The sequence below is a fragment of the Heterocephalus glaber genome, unplaced genomic scaffold, assembly GCF_053883595.1.
Source record: "Heterocephalus glaber isolate CG9 unplaced genomic scaffold, H.glaber_assembly_v1.0 deba00001456, whole genome shotgun sequence".
Lineage (NCBI taxonomy): Eukaryota > Metazoa > Chordata > Mammalia > Rodentia > Bathyergidae > Heterocephalus > Heterocephalus glaber.
In genome coordinates this window covers 2,465,741-2,478,611 of record NW_028258304.1, presented here as the reverse complement: position 1 = coordinate 2,478,611, position 12,871 = coordinate 2,465,741, and the positions used below count along the sequence as shown (strand labels likewise).

The window sequence follows — 12,871 nt, the reverse complement described above, 5'->3', positions numbered from 1 at the left end:
CCTGCCTAGCAGGCACAAGGTCCTGAGTTCAATCCCTGGTACAAAAAAGATTACCTCTATGATTTGTGTTTTAATGTCCCCCCAAAGTTGGGTCCCCAATGCAGCAATATCCAGAAGTGGGGCCTCTGGGAGGGAAGGGTCTGATGCCATGAATAGATTAATCCTTTTATGGGTTCATGGCTTAGTGGACTGGGGTAGGAGCTTTGTTACAAAACTGTGCCCTTTCCCTTTCCCTCTCTCCTTCTACTTCTTCTCCCTCCTTCCTTTCCCTCTCCCTCCCTCTTTTTCCTTCCCCCCTTCCCTTCACAGCTGCCATAAAGGTGAGCAGCTTTGCTCCACCTCAGGCTACCCACTGTGATGTTCTGCCTCACCACAGAGCCAGAAATAACAGAGCCAAGTGACTGTGGACTGAAACCATGAGCCAAAGTCTTCCTTCCTTTAAATTGATTTTCTCAGATATTTTGTGATGAAAGAAAGCTGACAAACACAAGTACATATATATTATGGCAGGTCATTTAACAGGTATTCTAATGGGAGGAGGGCCTTCTAGAATCCCGCAAAAGTTGAAAATGCTCTCATCCAGAGAAGAAGGTCAGAATAAGACAAAACACATAGAAGCTGCAGAGATACAGCAGACCAATTGCAGTCAGTAACAAGGAAAGGCTCACAGTACTAAAAATGGTAACACATTTTGGGACTATGGTGGAAGTGTTTTACTCTGAAGAGTTCCAGAAAAATAATCCAGGAACCCAGAATAAACATCTGAGCCCCAGGCCTCCTCCCATGATTGTCTCCTTTAATCCTCTGGCAGACAGATGGATTTTTTTGAGGGGGGGGTACCAGGGATCAGACTTGGGTCCTTGCGCTTGTGAGGCAGGTGGTGGGCAGAACCACTGAGCTAAATCCCTGGCCCCCAGATGCATCTTGATGAACAAGTGATCTGTAACCTCAAAGAATTTGCATCAGTAACTTCAGCATATATCACAAGCATATATGGAGGTGGAAAGACAATGGGGATTTCCATTCCTTCCCCATTATAGAAAACAGCTTAGTAGATTTAACAGAAGAATTTGAAGAACATAAAAAAGAATGGTTTTATTGATTGCTGACTATAGACCTGATGGAATTAAAAAGTAACTGATATTTAATAATGTACAACGTATAACCCACTTTTTAATTCTTAACTTGGAGATATTTCTCCTGAGAATATTACATATTAGTGCATTTTTAATTAATTAAATTTGGAGCAGTTAGTGTTCCCAGGATTAGAAATGTATTCATTAATAAAGCTGAACCTTGAACACGGGGAAAAGAAAGGTTATATGATGCCCTTGGATATTATCTAGAAGAAGCATTTGATGATGTGTATAGTATCTATTAACCCTTTCCTCTTTGGTAACTGCACCTCACCACCCTTTCTCCTTGTGGAACTGAACAACCCCCATTTTGTGTTGTTTTGGCAGAAAAAGCATTCTGGTCAAAGGAATGGAACAGCTTAGGTTTGACCAATCAGGATACTCCATCAATGATTGGTCTAGAGATGGGCATGAGATCTTAACATGACTAATTAGAATCTGTTCATGGTTTTTACATGTAGATAATGTTTCTTGCTGCACAGAAGAAACCATCTGTAGAAAGTAAGAAGGAGACTGATCCACAGAGAAGCAGACTGAGAGAAGGGGTTAGAGAGCTATAATAACTGGGAATCTTTGGAGCCAGTCATATTCAAGGCCAACTTCAACCCTGTCACAAGAGCTAATAAATCTTGTTTCTTGCTAATTAATGAAAATTGAGTTGAATATGTCACTTGTAATTTAAGGATTCCTTGATTAATCCACTGTCTGCTATACCAACTTTAACAGTCTTCTCTATCCTGATTCTTTTCCAGGTTTTTACTGTGGATGGCTCTAATGATTTTGTTTTCAGGCAGTGTACTCACATGGTATTAATGGAATATCCACCAGCGTAAGAATAGCCAACATCTTATCAAAGTTTTATCAGAATCTCTGTACTAAGTGAACTATAAGCACCATCTTCTTTATTTCCTCCTGACAGCCCTACACCACATTGGTAGTTTCAATTCCCCACTTTTAATTGGAAGGCACTGAGTTTTGGAGAACTTAAGAAATTCTCCATGGTTCTACCACAAGTAAGTGGTGGAGAGAAGGTTTAAACCTAGGCTACCTAACTCTCTGAAACCTGTGCTGTTACCTTATATCACCTCCTTCCTTGACTTGGTCTCTCAAGAATAGCTCAGCCAAAGAGAGGGTCAAAAACAATCCCCCAGTACTATTTATCTACCAGGTGGGCAGCCCTATTTTGAGTTAGTAATACTGAGGGGCATTTGGGCTAGGATTACAAAGTGAACCCTTTCAACAGCACAAAAAGATAGGAATTAGTGTTTCAATTTACAGATTGAGAAATTGAAACTCAGGGTGGTTAAGTGACTTGCTCATGGCTCCCTTGCACCAAGTGTTGGAGTTGGAAAAGCTTCCAGAAATGTGTGACTTCAGACCCAAGGGGGCTGATAAGAAAATGTGATGTTGGAAGGGATGTAGAAATCAAAGCCTTTAGGTGGATGGCATGAAAGGCTTGTTTCAGTGAAGAATGTCTTTTTTGTTTAATCAGTTATTTCATTCTAGGGAGGGAGCTTCAGTCTACTTTTCCTTTTATTGGAGAGGTCAGCTGGCAGATCAGGCAGCTGGAGAATGTGTGCTTTATCATGAGTTTAGTCTTCCTGATTCATGGGGTGAAATTTGTTTTTCTTATTGCTTCTTAGAGGAGGACGAGCTCATTGGTGGTGGTGACAAGAGCAGCCCTCTGTCCTTCCTTCTCTTCTCCAATACTGGAAGAAGTGGGATGTGGGTTCTCAAATGTCACAGAAGCCTACAAAATGCTGACTCCGGATGCCACACATAACTGGGGCTGGCTCAGAATGGGGAGACAGGGCAACACCGTCATCTGCTAAGAATTCACTGTTCTGCAGCTTTCCCTGGACACAATGGTAAGACTGAGACAGGAGGAATAGATGTGGGGTGGGGTGGGGTGCGAGCAGCAAGCTTGGTTGTCTTTGCAAATGGTTTTTTGGATGTGGGGAAAGGAGCAATGTAGGATTAGTTAAGAGGCAGACCTTGTGTGGGTTTAGGGCACCAAGAAACAGGGACACAAAAATGCCAGCAAAGAAAGCAAAACAAAATAAATACCCAAACAAAGGGAAGTGGAACTTACTTGTTTGGAAAGATTTTGATATTCACCGCTTAAAAAGAAACATTGAAGTTACCATGGAAAAATTCAGAACTTTGCTTAGTGTTTTGTAGTTTGAATCACAAATGTATGGGTGGGCTGCATGACCTTTGCAGAGTCAAGGTGCTATTTGGATTAGGAGTTCTACTGGGCTGAATGGTGCCTGGCTCCATGTGGGCAGAAGGGCAGTTGATGGCCTGCTGGGCATGCTTTGAGTGGCTCAGAGCAGACCCTGGACCCTTTCCACAAACACCGGAAGGAGGAGCTCCAGACAGCTAGATGTTGAGGTGGAATTGGAAGTTATTTTACTTACTTCTTTCTGTATTTTCCAAGTTTTCTTTTATGTGTATGTATGTATATTTTATTGATGCAAAATTACATAATTAATACATTGTTGCATTCCTTTTATGCAAAATTACTATTTTATGGAAAGAATAAATTATATTCCCTTTGACTATTGGGGTTTTTCTAAGCATTAATGTCCATGTGTATATATACACACATGAGAATAATTGTTTTGTCTGAGTGACTTTTTGTTTTTTGGGGTTTTTTTTTGGTCCTGGGGATCGAACTTGCATTTTCGAGGCAGGTGGTGGAACCACTGAGCTAAATCCCCTGCCCTGTGTGAGTGACTTTTTAAAAGACATGAGTAAATGACATTTAGACCATTCATTTCTTTTTGCAACTTGAATTTTTTATTCAACATGTCCTGTTGGATGTTATGATACTTGGTGCCATTTTATTTTTGTTTAAAATACAGCATTATACTCTATAGTGGGCCTTACTATCTATGCATGTAATATTTATAATAAAATTATAATAAGTTTAAAAATTATAATAAACATTATAATATATAACTATATATTTCTTTCACTTTACTATAACTATGTATGATATAACATTGCATATACAGTTATACACATATTTATACTATATTCCTTTTCTTAGGGACAGATAGGTTGTTTCCCATTGCAATCCTTTGATGCTTCAGTGACCAGCCTTGAAGACAACTCCTCTGGCACAAGTACAAGAGTTCTCCCAAGGCAGATATGGAGGAACCACTGGGTCCTAAGATTTAAATTTTCAATAGGTACCATCAACTTGCCTTTCATAGGGGTTGTAATAATTGATAATCCCAATTGCATTATTAATGTATCTATTTCCTACAACTTTACCAACATTTGTTTAAGGGGAAAAATTGCCAATCTGATAAATGAAAAGTGGTAGTTTATTGATTTACTGTGGCATTTCCTTGCTTACTAGGGAGGCTATTTTAATTTATTTCTTCATCCTTTCTTGCATTTAAATTTTTTCTTCAGGAGACATGTACTCCTTTCATAATGAGAAAAAAGTTCTCTTCTTTCTCCTTGTTGTCACTGTTAAAAGCATACAGATGAGGATTATTTGTTTTGGTTGCACCACTTTAGGTTAAATGCTTATTTCTAAACTTATCAGGGCAAGGAGCTAGAGCCTTACTGCCAAGAGATGAGTGGATTCCCCTGATTGGCAGGGGAGGGTAGTGCTCATTGTGCTATGACTCTTTTTAGTTCTTATGTTCTTGACTTTAAAAAATAGGGAGACTCTGTTTATTCAGAGATTTTTTTGATTGAAAAGAACAGACATCTACTTAAGCTAAATCAAATGTTAAGTAGGGTTTGCCTGGGCAAAGGAAAGCAGGGATATCTCCCAGAACACAAGGCATAAAATAGAGCTGGGCTGGTATAGGAGCTGGAATGCTGATAGAAACAAAGGCCTCTCTCTCTTTCCCCCTCTTCCTCTCTCCTTTTCTGCTTTATGTCTCCTTTTCTCATTTCCTCCTGATCAACATGTTCTGCTCAAATCTTTTGTTTTTTTTTTTTTTTAAAGAACTGGGGATTGAACCCAGCACCTTGAACATGCTAGGCAAGCACTTTACCACTGAGCTATATCCCCAGTCCTGCTCATGTATCTTAAGTGTGGCCTAGGATGACCATCTTAACTTGGATTTAGTATTTTTTCTCCTTAAGTACTCACTATTTATTTCCTGTGGCCTCTCAGGGGGGTTTTTTGGTACCAGGTATCGAACTCAGGATCTTGTGCTTGTGAGGCAGGTGGTGGCATCACTGAACTAAATTCCTGGTCCATTCTAGTTCAGTTTTTGAAAAGATAATCCTATGATTGGTTTCTAATTATCCAAGCAATTGGCTGATTTGGGATCCAATCAACTTGCCCATCTGAGGTGAAGGACAGACTATCAGCCAGAGGACTGTCACTTCCACAGTCAGTGGGTTGGCAGCACTTCCAGAAACCCCTGTGTCTACTATAAAGTTGTGGTTATCTTAAATTACAGGAGTTATGTTATATTATAAGGTATGATGACACATGAATAACATGGGTTTTCCCCAAAATGTTCCCTTTTCTGTCTCCTTTGACCCCCACAACCAAATTTGGAGAGCTAAGTGTTTTTGCAGTGCTGGTGATCAAACCCAGGGGCCCAAGAGCTCTACCACTGAGTTATACTCACAACCTTAGAGCTAAATTTTATGTACAAAGGCATTCTATAAGTACTATATGTAAATTATCTTATCCTCAAAGAATGGAGAAATAAAGTATGTCCATTCTAGGCATATTGTGTATCATTAACGTGATACTCTTAAAAATTTAAATTAAGGATCAGCTGTGATGGTGCATGCCTGTAATCCTAGCACTCTGATACGCTAGGAGCAAAAAATCACAAGTTGGAGCCTAGCCCGAGCAACTTAGCAAATTAGCAAGACACTGTCTCAAAGTAAAACATAAAAAGGTCTGGGGATATAGCTCAGTGTGAAGACCCTGGGTTTAGTCCTTAGCTACACATACACACACACACGCACACACACACACACACACACACACACACATACGGAAATGCACATTATAAAGCATAATAATAATAAGTGAAAAAAGACTATTTTTGTATATGTGGGATAGTCACAGCTCTATAAATAAAAAAAGGTCAGAATTATATATATAAAGCACATGCATATGATGTGGCAGTTTGACCATGGATTTTCTCTCTACATTTATATATTTTTAAATATAATAAACATGCACTGTTTTTGTAAAGAAAAAGACCTAATGAAAAAATTTTAAATGAAGATAGTTTGGGCCTCATGAACTCTGGGCTATGTGACTGATGGCTCTTCTTAGTAATGTCCCAAAACTATCTCCACTAGACTTTGAGTTCTAGGAGAACAAGGAACATTCTTTATTTCACTACAGTATTACAGTGTGGCCCAGTGCCTGAGTGCCTTAGACACTGAGTAAATATTTGCTGAAAGAATAATGTGTGAATCCTTAAGCTGGATGTGATTGAGAGGAGAGACAATGTTCATGGCCACTATTCTGTGGGACTCCAGTTGCTTTTTTTTTGGTACTGGGGATCGAACTTGTGTCCTTGCACTTGCAGGGCAGGCAGCAGAACCACTGAGCTAAATCCCCGGCCCTGGACTCCAGTCTCTTAACTAGCAATTCAGAGGACTGGTCTCTCAGTGTTTCCAGTCTAACAGTCAGGAGACCTCTTTGGCTCAGTCCCATTTGTTCATTGTGTGATGGACATTTGTCTTTTCCCTAAAAGTGATAGGCCCACCATGAGAGAGCATTATAAGGCCTGTTGCTCTCCCACCAGTGGAGAGCATTTCTTGGGCCTATTAATTAATTGACTCTATGGAATTTATAATCAAGAATATTGTGTGTTATTATTTATAACTTTTGTACAACATAGCCTTTATATCAGTAAAATTTATATGTGAATATGCTATCCTGCCCATACAGGTTGTTAAAACATTTACCAGCATAACACTGGGCTGGAGAAAGCTGGGGAAGAGCGCTCGGCCTTGATGATGTCTTTATGGATTCTTGGCCACAGGAAACATGAGCCCTCTAGCACCCAATAAAACAAAGCTGCAGACTTCTTTCTGGCTTCTTGAATTTCTGTAGTCTCCTCTCACTTTCATCTGGTTCACAGTGTCACCCACTGCCACCCATGGCCTTCTGGCTGCTGAGTCTCTTGGAAAGGCTACCTGGCAGTGCATTCCCTGGACCAGGGCTACAACTTTGTAATACACCCAAGTCTCTGGCTTGTCTACAAGAAAGGACTGGGAAGTTTATCTTCCTTGAGAGTTTAACTTCTGGGCTGGAGATTTATCTCGGTGGCACCGTGCCTGTCTTGCAGGTACAAGATCCCGAGTTTGATCCCCAGTACCAAAAAAAAAAAAAAAAAAAAAGAGTTTAACTTTTTTGTATGTAACACTGTGATTAGTAATAGCTAATATCTATTATGTTTTTATTATTAATAGAAGTAGTTTTTAAGCAATTACTCTGGTCTGGGTGCTCTGCTGGGAACTTCACATATATTATTGTTGATGTGTAGTACCAGACTGAGGTTATTTCACAGATGAAGAAATTAAAGCTCACAGAAACTAAGTAGCTTAGGATCACATGACCACCTAAGGTAGAGTCTAGATTTGAATCCAAGATCTGTGTGACTTCAAAGACAATTATATAAAACTATTGTATATTGTGTATGGACTCAAGTTTTGCCTAAGGCATGAAAGAAAAGTTAATTAGCTAACATTTTTTGTAGAGCATTACAATCAAACAAAATTATTTTCATATATATCTTTGCCAAGAGAGTAGGCAAATTAGGCTGTTTGAACATGTCTTAGAAATGTCATTAAAAATTTAAACTACATTTTGTGAAAGTCACTTTTTACTGGACAGCTATTTGATTAAACAAAGACAATTTTATCTGACTGAGGATGTAGCTCAGTTGTAGAGAGAGTAGCATGCATAAGGCCCTGGATTCAATTCCCAGCACCAAGAAAAGAAAAGACAATTTCACTGATCTTTTCCTATGAAACAGATTCTCAGGAGCAAGCTAACAGTGATGGGGACTGACAGCTTTGGAGTATCTCTCCGAATTTCCCTATCTCAGTTCTGCCCCACACTGAGCTTCATCATAGGTACACCTAGGGAAATAATGCCAATATTCTGTAATTTGGCCAAGTTACTTTGCATTCAACTTTGCCTATGTGTCTTTGGGTATTGTGAGGCCAGGATTAGATACAAAGATGATTAAAATTTTAATCTACCATTCAAAAATATTTAGGGAAGGGCCAGGGATTTAGCTCAGTGGTTTCATCGCCTGCTGTGCAAGAGCAAGGACCCGAGTTCGATCCCTGGTACCAAAAAAAAAAAAAAATTTAGGGAAATGTCAGGGGGTAGAGATAATAGAAAGCTGTTGTTCTACTGAAACTTTCCTTTTCTACATTCATTTTCCCAGAATCTTCCACTAAGAAAGGTGGAGATTCAAAGATAAATAAGACCCATTTCCTACCCTTGAGAAACTCATATCTGTGAAGACAATGAATGTATAATTAAATTACAATTATTTTATCTGCAGGATCTAACCAAAAGCCATCTAGACATCTAGAATGGAACTAAAAGAAGTTGGGAATGTGGCCTGAATAGGGTCTAGTGGGGTGTGGGGAGATGCTGGAGGCTAGCCCATTGGGCTGATGTGTAAATTCAGGAAGAAATTGCCTACTAGATGGATTTGTCAGGGTAGGAAGCAGGCAGAACTCACAGCAGGGAGTCTGGAATAGGTGATCTTACCCCTCCTGATAACTAATGAATGGTAGCAGACTTGCCAAAGGAGAAGTTAATGGGTCTGGTTCCAGGCTTTGAAGATAGGTTCATGAAATCATGGCAGGGTCACCAGAATGGAGATAGCAGTTCAGGTCTAGAAAGTGGGGTTTACTGGGGGTTTATTGGAGCAAGGTAGGAGACCAGAGATGAGCAATTGAGCTTAACATGTTGGCTCCAGGTGACAACATAGGAATTATTTCAATTGTTTAGTGCTGTACAATAAACCATTCAAGTCTGAGAATCTTAAGACAATAGTAATTTATCATTTTCAGGATTTTATGAGTTGTCATGCAGTTCTTCTGTGATCTTGACTGGACTCACTGTAACAGACAGAGGGTTGCAATATCTGGAAGGGTCAAGCTGGTGTCATTCACATCTGGTAGTAGTTTCTGGCTGTTGGTTGGATGCCTTGGTTCTCCAGGTAGCCTCTTATGCAATAGTAAACCGCTGATGGGAGGGCATGTGAATGAAGGCAGAATCTGTAAGACCTTCTAAGGCTCAGGCTATAGAAGCTTAGGATCTCATATGGAGCATTTCCTTCACATTCTTTTAGTCAAAGTAGGTCATGAGACTCAAGAAGGTGGAGACATAGATTCTACCTTTTTTTGTTTTTTGGTACCAGGGATTGAACTTGGATCCTTGCGCTTGCGCGGCAGGCGGCGAAGAGTCTACCTTTTGATGAGAGGAGAGGCAATATGTTGTAAAAGAGGACTGGGTTTTTAATATAAAAATTTTCTACAGAGACCCAAGAAGCTCCATTGGGTCCCTGTGTTCAGAAAATGGAGCCTCTGGTCTGAAAGCTGAATCCTTTATTAGTCTTTGTGGACTGGAGCAAGTTTGCCTGCTTAAAATCTAGATTTCCTACCTCAAGGCTGGCCCTGGTGATGTGAGAAGCAGAGGACCAGTATGAGAGGACTGACAATTCCCCATGGCCTGTGGTGCTTCTTGTGGGCCTGCCCCAGGGTGGCAGGCCTAACCTCATTGCATTCCAGCCTCATGGGCCCTTTTCACACACAGTGGCCCTTTGGCCCAATTTAGAACCCAGGAACAGTTCAAACCCCATAGACAAGGTATGTCCTCTTCACAGTAGGCAGCACTCATCCTGGTAGGACTGGAAGGAAGGAGAGGAAGCCTTCTAGCCTCCAAATTCTGTCTGCTCTTCCCACCAGAAAGTCTGCCATTGTTAGGGTAAGTTCTGAGCTCATTATCCTGTAGCAGGGAATTCAGGTTTTTTGGATGAAGGTCTGGTGGAGCCAGAGGATGGGAGAGTAGGTTTGGATACATGAGAGCCAAAGAGAAGCCTGAAATTTCACAGAATATCACTTGTCTGCCTCACATTAGTTGGAGGGAAGTGGGCAGAGCTTTCCCCAATCAACACTGTGGTTTGGACAAATGGGCAGTGCCTGGGAACGTGGAGATTGCAGGATGTCAGGAGTTCCAGCCAGCTGCTGCTAATATGAATTATAAATGCTTGTGGTCACCAAGGCAAAGGGAAGGGACTGTCCCTCTGCAAATCTTGCTTCTGTCATCCTAACAGTAGTCACAGTAAGTCCATGCCATGTGTTCAGTCTTCCCTGCAGAGGTCACTTAATCTATTTTACATTAAAGGTCCTGGTCTTTCCCCAGCAAAGGTGGCCCAGTTCTGCCAAACTGTAGCTACAGAGAAGCTTTAAAACAGACTACTCCTCTGGCCCCATCCCCTGATTCCTAATCCCACCCTATAGCCCCCTCTGCTCAAAGGAGGGGCAGAGAAAGGTGCCAGAGCCAGTCCTGGGTGGTACTCCTCCAGAGGTTCAAGTGACTTTTTTAGGCTGGGCCAAAAGGCATTTCCTGTTTCAAAGAAAGGAGGTTCATTGTCTGTGGGAGTGGGTGTGGGGATAGGGGTGGTTCTAGTAGTTTGGCACAGCCAGTGGAAGAGGTAAGTAAAAGTAAATCACTTAGGGCAACTCAACTTTCTCTTGCACTATACACTGGATTTCGGAATCCCAGAGAATGTGCTTCTGGGCACAGCTAGTTTTCTGAGATAAGCTGAATGCCAACACACTGGGTGGGTGAGAAGGGTGTGGGTCAGGTGTGGCTGGGCCCCTGAGGGTGCTTCGGGGCAGGGAGAAGGAATGAACAAGAAGCAGAAAGGGTTTCTAAATCTTTGCTGGGTAATGATGGTCTTCTCTTCTACTACAAGGCTCCATATCTCCCAGATGTCTCAGTTGAGGCTCATAGGGCTGCTCTGATATTTCTTTTTCTTTTTTTTGGTATCAGGGATTGAACTCAGGACCGTGCGCCTGCAAGGCAGGTGCGGTGCCATTGAGTTAAATCCCCGGCCCTGCTCTGATATTTCTTGGAGCAGAATCTTCAGGAATAGAATATCCAAACTTTTCTAAATCTGTACTCAGTCTGCTGAGGTCTAGTTCTTAGCTTTCACTGTATCATCCCAGGAGCCAGCTCAGTTGTCAGACCCTATTTGAGAAAATTACTCCTTCCAGCTTTAGTTCAAGGCCTGTCCAGGTTCTTACTGTGGTTTCTACTCACACAGTCTCACTGCAATACCAATTTAGGCTATTCCTTCAGGAGGGGCAGCCACAGTGCCAACAGCCTAGGTGTCTCCTTGCAACAGAATGAAGGATGAATGGGTGAAGGGAGAGGCTGGAAATCTCAGTGAATGGGCCAGGAGTGAAGATAGCTGGTGGATAAGGTCTGGTCAAGGTCAGAAGAAGCTGGTATTTAGAAGGCTCCTTCACAGGAGGGAATGGCCGCAGAAGGTGGGGCAGACTGGCTAGCCTGTCAGCCTTAATTCTCTAATTTGGGATTAAGGAGTCCTGGAGAGAGTAAGATAGTGTGAGGGGGGCTGAGGGAAGAGGAGATGATTGGGGAAAAAAAAAAACTATACAATGTTAAGATGCAAGATGATACCCAGTGTGCAGCTGGGACAGAGTCCTGGTATTCTTATTGACACAATGATTGTGTGATTCTCCCCAGCAGAGCCTGGGAGCCCAGGTCATGGGGACACAGTCCCAGAGCAGAAGAGCAAGGGGAGCTGACTGGATACTATACTTTGTTTCTGTAAAATTATTTATCTTGAGAGAAACTCTGGTCAGAGTTCTCAGGGTCTAATAAGATTTTTTGGTGGCATGCATAAGTGATTTTATTGGTACATTTTAGATATACATAGTGATAACATTCATCATAGGGCATTTATACCTGTAATGATATATCTTGCTTCTTTTTTTCCCATTCCCCTCCCCTCCCTTCAATTTCCCTCCTCTCTTTATCTACAAAAGCCTTGTTTCCATTTTTTTCTTCCATTCTTTTTTTTCTTGTTCCTTTTTTACTTCTTCCTTCCCCCCTCCCTCATTACCCTCATAAGTTTATTTAATCACACCTCAAAGTTTGAATTTTCTCTCAGGACAAAGAAACCACTACATACAGATAAAACACTTACTCATTAATATACAACTTACCTGGCTCATCCAACATACAGGGTACATAACTCTGAAGACTACAATTAGGACAAGTGGACATGAACTGAAAAATCACAATTCCAAGTTTCAAAACTTGCTCTTAAAAAATACTTATAGGACACTCAGATCATTTTTACTTCTCAGTAAAATGTTGTATTGTCAACTGATTATCAGACTACCTCAGCAAAAGAATTACCATATGCCAATGAGGAACTAGAGATAAAACTTTTTTTTTTTTGTACCGGGGATCGAACTCGGGACCTTGCGCTTGCGAGGCAGGCACCGGAACCACTGAGCTAAATCCCTGGCCCAAAATTTGACTTTCTTTTTTCTTTTGATACTGGGGATCGAACTCAGGACCTTGTGCTTTTGAGGCAGGTGCTGGAACCTGTGAGGCAGACGCCGGAACACTGAGCTAAATCCCCGGCCCCAAAACTTTAAAAATACTGTATTTATTTATTTATTTATTGACACTAAGGATCGAACTCAGGACCTTGTGCTTG

At 41.2% G+C, this 12,871-nt stretch overlaps 1 long non-coding RNA gene across 1 annotated transcript in view; it reads left to right on the top strand.

Annotated features, from left to right (window-relative positions):
* Positions 1 to 2,782: 2,782 nt before the first annotated feature.
* Positions 2,783 to 12,871, top strand: part of LOC147827107 (uncharacterized) — a 103,504-nt gene continuing 93,415 nt past the window's right edge. Inside the window, exons 1-2 of the long non-coding RNA XR_015452930.1 lie at positions 2,783 to 3,004; positions 4,192 to 4,333. This is a non-coding gene — a long non-coding RNA (uncharacterized LOC147827107). The remainder of the gene's footprint in view (positions 3,005 to 4,191; positions 4,334 to 12,871) is intronic.